Source organism: Periplaneta americana, chromosome 14 (assembly GCF_040183065.1).
Source record: "Periplaneta americana isolate PAMFEO1 chromosome 14, P.americana_PAMFEO1_priV1, whole genome shotgun sequence".
In the NCBI taxonomy this organism is placed as follows: Eukaryota; Metazoa; Arthropoda; class Insecta; order Blattodea; family Blattidae; genus Periplaneta; species Periplaneta americana.
Window position 1 is genome coordinate 91,549,507 of NC_091130.1, and position 8,806 is coordinate 91,558,312.

General features: G+C 34.4%; 1 protein-coding gene across 1 annotated transcript in view; it reads right to left on the reverse strand.

Annotated features, from left to right (window-relative positions):
- The window catches only part of LOC138713015 (uncharacterized), a 344,765-nt gene that overhangs the window by 183,868 nt on the left and 152,091 nt on the right, over positions 1-8,806 (reverse strand). The gene's annotated exons all lie outside the window — the stretch shown is intronic.

Genomic DNA, 8,806 nt, shown 5'->3' on the forward strand with positions numbered 1-8,806 from the left:
TAAGAAATCTAACCGAAGATCAAAAGAATTAGCGTACAAAATCTTGTTCGCCAAATTATGGAATATGGAGCAGTAGGTTGGGATCCGTACAGACAAAACCAAATCGATTCAACAGAAAAGATCCAACGCAGACTGCAAAATACGTAAAAATGGGAAAGGGACATGGCTAAGAGATAATGGGAAATTCTCAAATCAAGGCGACGAAAAACCAGACTGACCGCATTGTTTAAGGAACAAATGGGACAAAGCATGGACCGACATCAATGCTAAATTAGTGACACCATTATACTTAGGCAGGGCTAATCATATTAGGAAGTTTAAATGCAGAAAACAAGAAACGGAGGTGGAAAAATTTTCCTTTGTTAACCGCACAATAGTAGAATGGAACAGGTTACCTGCGGCAATCTTTCAGGGTGGTACTCTCAAAATCAAAACGGTTAAGGAAAAGTTGAGAAGATTAGACTGAAAATGTAATTGTACGTGCAGTGTAATTGTCTTAAGTTGTGTCATGTAATTAATTAAGTTGATATGTAATTAATTAAGATGATATGTAATTAAGTTGATATGTAATTAAGTTGATATGTAATTAATTAAGGTGATATGTAATTACTTAAGTTGGTAATAGTTGGGTTTAATAGAAGTAGGCCTACTTATAAGTTAGGTTTACTTCCGCTATTGTAGATGTTATTATAACATAGTTTTTATTTATAGTCCTAGGTTTATTGCATCTATTTAATTATAGTTAGAATTTAATTTACGTTTATTTTATTTTTATTGCTATAATTATTGTAAATTTTATTAATTTATTGTAATATTATTTATATTATATATCACTGCCACCGGATGTATACCTAATTGCAGCGTTAATAAAAAACATACATCTAAATGTTATGTTTTATTTAACGACGCTCGCAACTGCAGAGGTTATATCAGCGTCGCCGGATGTGCCGAAATTTTGTCCCACAGGAGTTCTTTTACATGCCATCGACCTGGCCCGGGATCGAACCCGCAACCTTGGGCATAGAAGGCCAGCACTATACCAACTCGCCAACCAGGTCGACCACACATCTATTTCTCTATTAATTTCTCACAAATAATTTTAAAAACTCTATATAATCTACGAGTCGTATATACACATTTTAAATACCGGTCCCATATATACACGCACGCACTTTAACTCTATATACATGATTGAAATAACTCTATATAATCAATATACCGACTTACAAATGGCTTTTAGAGAACCCGGAGGTTCATTGCCGCCCTCACATAAGCCAGCCATCGGTTCCTATCCTGAGCAACATTAATCCAGTCCCTACCATCATATCCAACCACCAACAAATCAATTGTAATATTATCCTCCCATCTGCGTCTCGGCCTCACAACTAACACTTTATATGCATTTCTGGATTCGTCCATGAGTGCTAGGCCTACATGCCCTGCCCACCTCAAACGAGTGGATTTAATATTCCTAATTACGTCAGGTAAAGAATACAATGCGTACATTTCTGCTTTTGGTAACTTTCTCCATTCTCCTGTATTTCATCCCTCTTAGCCCCAAATATTTTCCTAAACACCTTATTCTCAAACACCCTTAGCTCTTTCTTCTCTCCAAGTGAGAGTTCAAGTTTCACAACCATACAAAACAAATGGTAATATATCTGTTTATAAATTCTAACTTTCAGCTCTTTTGAGAGCAGACTGGATAACAAAAGCTGCTCAACCGAATAATAACAGGCATTTCCCGTATTTATTCTGCGTTTAATTTCCTCCCGAGTGTCATTTAGGCCTCTATTTGTTACTGTTACTCCAAGGTATTTGAATTTTTCCACCTCTCAAAAGGATTAATTTTCAATTTTAATATTTCCATTTCGTACTATGTTCTGATCACGAGACATAATCATAGTATTTTGCCTTTTTCGGGATTTACTTCCAAACCTCTCACTTTACTTGGTTCAAGTAAAATCTCCGTGTTTTCCACAATAGTTTGTGGATTTTCTCCTAGCATATTCATTTTATCTGCATAAACAAGCAGCCGATGTAACCCGTTCAATTTCAAACCCTGTCTCTTATCCTAGCCCTTCCTAATGGTATATTCTAGAGCAGGCATGTCAAAATCCTGCACATTGTGCAGTCGCGCACATTGTGCACTTGTCTCTGTGCAATGTGCAGTTCCCATTCCCCTACCTGGAGGGAGTGAATCGGCTTGGAGGGGAACGCGACAGGGCTGTACATTACCTGCAGCAGCAGAATAGCTTTGGTTTCAGTAACACAGATCAGTACGGGTGTGCTCATTGAGCTGTGATTGTGAATGCGTTATGAAAAATAAAGTGAGGAGTCCACAGATATAATGAAGAAGAGAAATCACGAATCATATAACATAACTGTTAAGATGTTTTCCTCAGCCAACAGTAATTATTTTAAAATGAAAGGCTCTCATCATATCATGTGGACCTCATAGTGATGTGAGGATTTAAATCAGATTAGTAAAGTTCTCAAAATATGATATTCGCCAGCTCTTATTTCTTAATCAGTACTCTCAAGGCAAAACAAACATGACAATATTGTTTTGGGGTCTATACTAACACAGCCATCAATGGTTAGACGACTTACAACTTTTATTTGATAAGCTGATAAGTGATGAGAATATTGAGTGAGGAATACATGTGAGGGTCTTGAGTTTGTAAGGGAAGGAAGAAGGCAACTATTTGTAAGGCGGAAAATTTTTCTGGAAAAATAATACATAGTGGCGAATTTTCCATCTCACGTTACTATATTATCTTAATATATTTACGTTAATAAATCTTTAAACCTGACATAAAGAACATGTCTTTGCTTCACAGCTTGTGAAGTAGGCCTACTCTTTTAACTCAATTCAGTAACGCTCCCAAGTTGCTGATACTTGCTCTCAGCGTTTTCCAAATAAACTATATATATAAATTTAAATTCAAGCCTAATTTATCCATTTTATTAATAATAATGTGAATTTATATTAATATACAGCAAGGAAATGATTCCAGTGTAAAAGCCTCACAATGTCCTATTGCATGTAATTGGGAGTAAAATATTTCTTTAACATTTGTGCACCAATGGTCCCAATAATGCTTGAGGAACAATGAAAGAGTATTACTGTACTTTCAAATAATCAGTACCTACTACGTAATATTAAATACTGTGTTCGTATTTGTTGTTTCGAAATGACTGCAATATTTATATTTGCTTCAAATACTGTATACAAATCATGTAAATAAATTATTCTTTACAAACGACTGCTTTGTGAATTGTAACTAAGTCTATTGTTTCTTGTGTTACAATTATTGTCAAATATAGACACTGACAATAATTGTGTTTTTTCCTTCTGCTAAGTATGTTTATAATGTCCAAATGTCAATTTAATTGAACACTAGAAGTGCAGAACAGATTCTTGTACATCCCTCCCGCTAAGAGCAACACAGGAATGACGCAATCTGCACAGATCGGCGTTCCGCGCACATACACTGCACTTTCAGTGTCTTATTTCTGACATGCCTGTTCTAGAGCAAAGTTAAAAAGTAAAGGTGATAGTGCATCTCCTTGCTTTAACCCGCTGTGAATTGGAAAAGTATTAGACATAAACTGATCTATGCCGTCTCTGCTGTACGATTCACTGAGACACATTTTAATTAATCGAATTAGTATTTTTGGAATACCAAATTCAATGAGAACATTATATAAAACTTCTCTCTTAACCGAATGATATGTCTTTTGAAACTTATGAATAATTGATGAACTGTACCCTTATACTTCCATTTTTTCTCCAATATCTATCGAATACAAAACATCTGATCAACAGTCGATTTATTACGCTTAAAAGCACATTGATGATCTTCAATAATTTCATCTACATATGGAGTTGATGTTCTGAAAAAATATTGGATAAAATTTTGTACGTCGTCAACAAATGTGATATTCCTCGAAAGTGACTACAGTTAGCTTCCCCCCCTTAAAGACAGGTACAATAATTATGGACTCCTTTCTTTGTTCTGGCACGATTTCCTTCTCTCAAATAGATAGCACAAGCTTATAAATTTCTCTAGATAACGCGTTTTCACCTTCTTGTATTAGTTATGCTGGAATTTGATCGATACCTGGAGACTTGTACTTTTTCAGCTTTTCTACCACATTCAGAGAATGTGGGTTCGGGTATAAAAGGCTCAGCAGTTTGTTTTGAATATCTCCGTTCAATTTTACCGCAGTGAGGAATCTAAAACTGCCAGATTTAGCGGCAAATCGCTGACATTGGCAACCCTGTTTATAAGTGGACTTTAAGCCTGACTAGGAACCGTTACCTGCCGTTTAAATCTCAACGGTAGCAAGGCTTTCAGATCTTTCGCGGCAGCTGTACGTATGTACATATTAACAGTGTTTAAGCTTAGTACAAAATAATGTAATATTATTACATTATTTTCTCGCAGTATGATATAATGGCTCACAGTTTCCGTTACTTAGCATGATTCAACCTCAGTTCAATAAGGTTGGACAGAGCTGTAAAGCTAATTTAGTATCGCTTTGTAAGTTTAATTTATACTCGTATATAGATACTGTACACAAATAACGTCTTTGGAAATGAATAATTGTAATTGTGTGATATATGATATAATTATATAATAATCTATTATTATTGAAAGGTCACATGTCCACTTTTTTGACAAATTGAGTTATGACCACCATCATATTCTTCTTAGTGTAGCGCACAGTTTGCTGAAGAAAAGGCACAAGAATGTGCACTCTACCGGGTGTTACAGTGTAAAGAAGTTTCCGTTTATTATTGAAAGGGCACGTGTCCAGGACATGTGACCTATCAATAACAAACTCTCTTCTTCCCCCTCCATTCTTTGCATGATGTACAATATAAGATCACATGATTCCATTCTTTGTTTACAACAGTTACAAAATGACGAGTAGTGAAACACAAAACAATGAACTGTATGTGTACCATGAAGAGATATCAAAGAAAGGACCAAATGAAATTGTTCTTTTGTTATAAATTTCATAGAAAACAAATTTCCGGGCACTACTAAAGATTTACACATATTCTCTGATGCACGCGGAGGACAAAATTGCAATCATACTGTACAGTTGCTAGATTTCTTTCTGCTTTAAGCATCATAGGCAAATTCTAAAAAAATGTTCAGTATTTTCCAGTGAGGGGCCATAGCTTTCATCCCTGTGATAGGAGTTTTGGAATAATCAAACGTTTTCTCAGAAAGATACACAGAGTCTACATGCCAAAACAGTGTGCTCAGTACATCGGTCAATCAAGTAGAAAGGAAAACTTTACTGTTAACTACATTGAAACATCTAAAAAGATACTGAATTATAAAAATTGGTGGCCTAGCTATTTTAAGAAAACACCTTTACCAGTTGAATCGTTAGGGAAAAGAGTACTTAAAGATCAGAAAAGTACTTCCAAATTTCAGTATTCAATGATGGTTTTTGATACTAAGTCCCTGGGTACAGTGGTTGCAAATAAATATAATGATGTAGTAATCACACACACATTCAAGTTACTGCATAGAACTAATTCAATGTATCTTAATGACTTGAAACTACCTGAAAGTAAAGCATATTATGAAAGAGTCCTAATAAATTAGAAGAACGTTGAAGATATCAGCAGAGTTATGCAAAATGTACTTCCTGAATATCTTCAATTTTATGAAGAATTTCTCCAGTGGTCGACGGAAGAAAGAAACAATGAAGATGACTGAAAACTTCAGAGGAAATTACTTAATATTTTAGAAGAAAAATTCGCTTCGGCGCCGGGGATCGAACCAAGTGTCAATATTACAAATAAATTCTGTAGGACAAATTAATACATCTATAATATTCAGAGGAAATGTTTAATGAAGAAACTTAAAAGTTCTAATGCTTTTAAATTCTTTTATTTCAAAACTAAGAGATATTTCCTTAGAAAAACAATGTTCTTGACAGTTAAATTCTTAAGTATTTGTTAGTCAATAGTAGTTCAAACACTTTTAAGAACATAAAAATTCATTTCATTATGTTTTACTTACTCTTTATTATTAAAAGGGCACAAGTCCATCATAAATATTATTTTTTACAATTAAGTTTGAGTGATATTACCATTAGTTTATGCATATAAATGTAACTTAACACCTCTGTCGTCGAATAAAAAATATCTGATTACACTACAAAGTACCATTTGCAAAATAAACAGTTTTTTGCTTCTCCTGTAAAATTGACAAAAGTGGACATGTGACCTTTAAAAAATAATCGATTCAATTATTGTATTAATAAAATGTCCTGTTTCTCCACATTCTAACTTAGTTCATTGTTATAATCGATGCGCCACGGTTTTATAGTCTCCCGTACGTGGAAGAAATCTTAGACCAACCATGGGGAAAAATGGCTCCGAAGGGCCACTGCACTCAAAGCCGCCTTACCTCACTCCACCGGCCCTCTCCTCCGTCTGGTGCTTCTCTAGACACGCTTCATTCAGTGGCGGGTATGGCTTCGATCTCGGGACGTCAGTTTCAGGAAGAGTGCCAGAAAGAATTTTTTGTTACTTACAAAAAGAAGAAAGTCTGTTGCTTAATATGTAGAATTAAAATTGCGCATATAAAACGCTTCAATATTAAACGCCACTTTGATCGGAAGCATAAAACGGACTTCGGTGATTTTAAAAGTATTTATTTACAATTTTAAAAGCTATTTTCGTAATATTCGTGAAAAGATACAAAACAAGATATGTTTGTGATATTTTCAGGATTTAGATACTTATTATTTTATTAAGTATCTGGAACTGAACTTATTTAAAACTTTGAGTGCATATTAGGCCTACTTGATGCGTTCTCTTTCCAAGAAAGATTTTCAGAAGTAACTGCAATGTACATGGAGATGCGTCTGTTCAATAATCCATTTGTATTTGATGTTACCCAAGCATCAGAGCCATTACAGAGATGCAAAAGAGCACGCCACTAAAGTGTTTAGGAAAAAATGGGTTAGATCTCTTTTAATACCTACCAGAGTAGCAATTCCCTAATCTGCGCACATTTGCAATGCGTATGGTATCTATGTTTGACTCAACTTACTGTTGTGAGCTGTTTTTCTTTTCAAAATGAATATGACCAAAAGTATCTCCAGGTCTAGGATCACAGACATGCATTTAGTTTCAGTATTACGGTTGAGTTGTTCTATTTTAGAGCCAAATATATTCTTTTTAGTTAATAACAAGAAATTTCGAGGGCAATCAACAAAAAAAAAAAAAAAAAAAATGAAAACCAGCAGTATAGGCCTACAGTAGTATTTCGTTTCATTCACATCTCATATATTTTGTTTAATATGTTTTAAAGTTAAATGACAATGGAGCTTAGTTTTACTTTCTTTAATATTTATAAAAAGAAACAATTGATTTTGTTGATCATTATTTTGTTTAGGCCTAATATGTTTTCAAGTTAAATGACAATAGAGCTTAGTTACTTCATTGGTTTTAAAAAGAAACAATTTATTACGTTGAGCATTGTATCTTTTAATATATTGTGCAGTTAAATGACTATGGAGCTTTGCTTTTTTTTTATTGTTAAAAAAATACTTTATTATGTTGATCACAAGGCAGTTCAAGAATTTTTTGTGCACATGTTAAAGGAATAGTTATACAATTGAAAAATATATAATTTGCCTAATAACAGTAGGTGGCAGTCATAATTATTGTATGATACGTGTACTTCCTATAAACAAAATACTGTAAAAATTTTGAAACAAGAAATAAAAGCGGAGAAATTACTGATGCGCAAGGTGTGTCGAATCCACCACTGCACTTAGCAAAACAACTGCTTTACCCCTCGCCTGTCAATCAAACGAATATGGGGTGAGTAGGAACGTTCCCTCCCTACTTTGTTGATAATCTCCATAGCTGTCATAGAGTATATGCGGGACTGTCATTACCCTCCCTCCAACTGTTACACCCACCCCTCATCCGGGGCATGGAACAAGAGTGTCGTGCCTCGTAGTGTAAGGTAGGGACATGCCTGGTATAGGCTAATCCGCTAATAGAGTTACATCACAGAACAATGTAGCATATGTGTACTGTTGTATAAAGAAAGGATCAGAAGACATTAGGCTATATAAAATAAGCATTACATATATTATTATAATTTAACAATGTAACGTTTTGCTAAAACATCACGGAACAATAACATAGCCTATCTGCAGTAATATGAAACATATCGCCGCACTCTCATGGTTAACATGTCGGCATCATACAATAACGTGCGGTGTGCTTTTAAAACATAATTTTGCCAACCGATTGTTGCTCTGTAGGTTTCACTCTAAGCGTCACGTTGTCACGTCTACTTCCTCGATAAGAATAAGCACTAGTTTGTTATATTGTTAAATGACTTATTATTATTATTATTATTTCATATACGAGTACGTTGACATTCCTAACTCTTAATAATAACTCTTTAATAATAATTTTAAAATTAATTTTAAATTTTTAAATTTTAAATTTTAAAATTTTAAATCACATACCTTAATACATCAACTATTCATATGTATGAGGTCTCGCCCACCTCATTGAATATTGCGTGACTAATATGAATAATTAGTCTATTGTATTATTACTATTAAATACGAGAAAAATTCAGTTGATAAGAGCGCTCAGCGCGCAGAGCTGAGAGATCCTGGGTTCGATTCCCGGTGCCGATACGAATTTTTCTCGTATTTAATAGTAACATACCTTAATGTTCGTCGTCAGCACAAGACATTGCAACCTCGGTTTTAGTCCACGTGGATTAGACCAGCAACT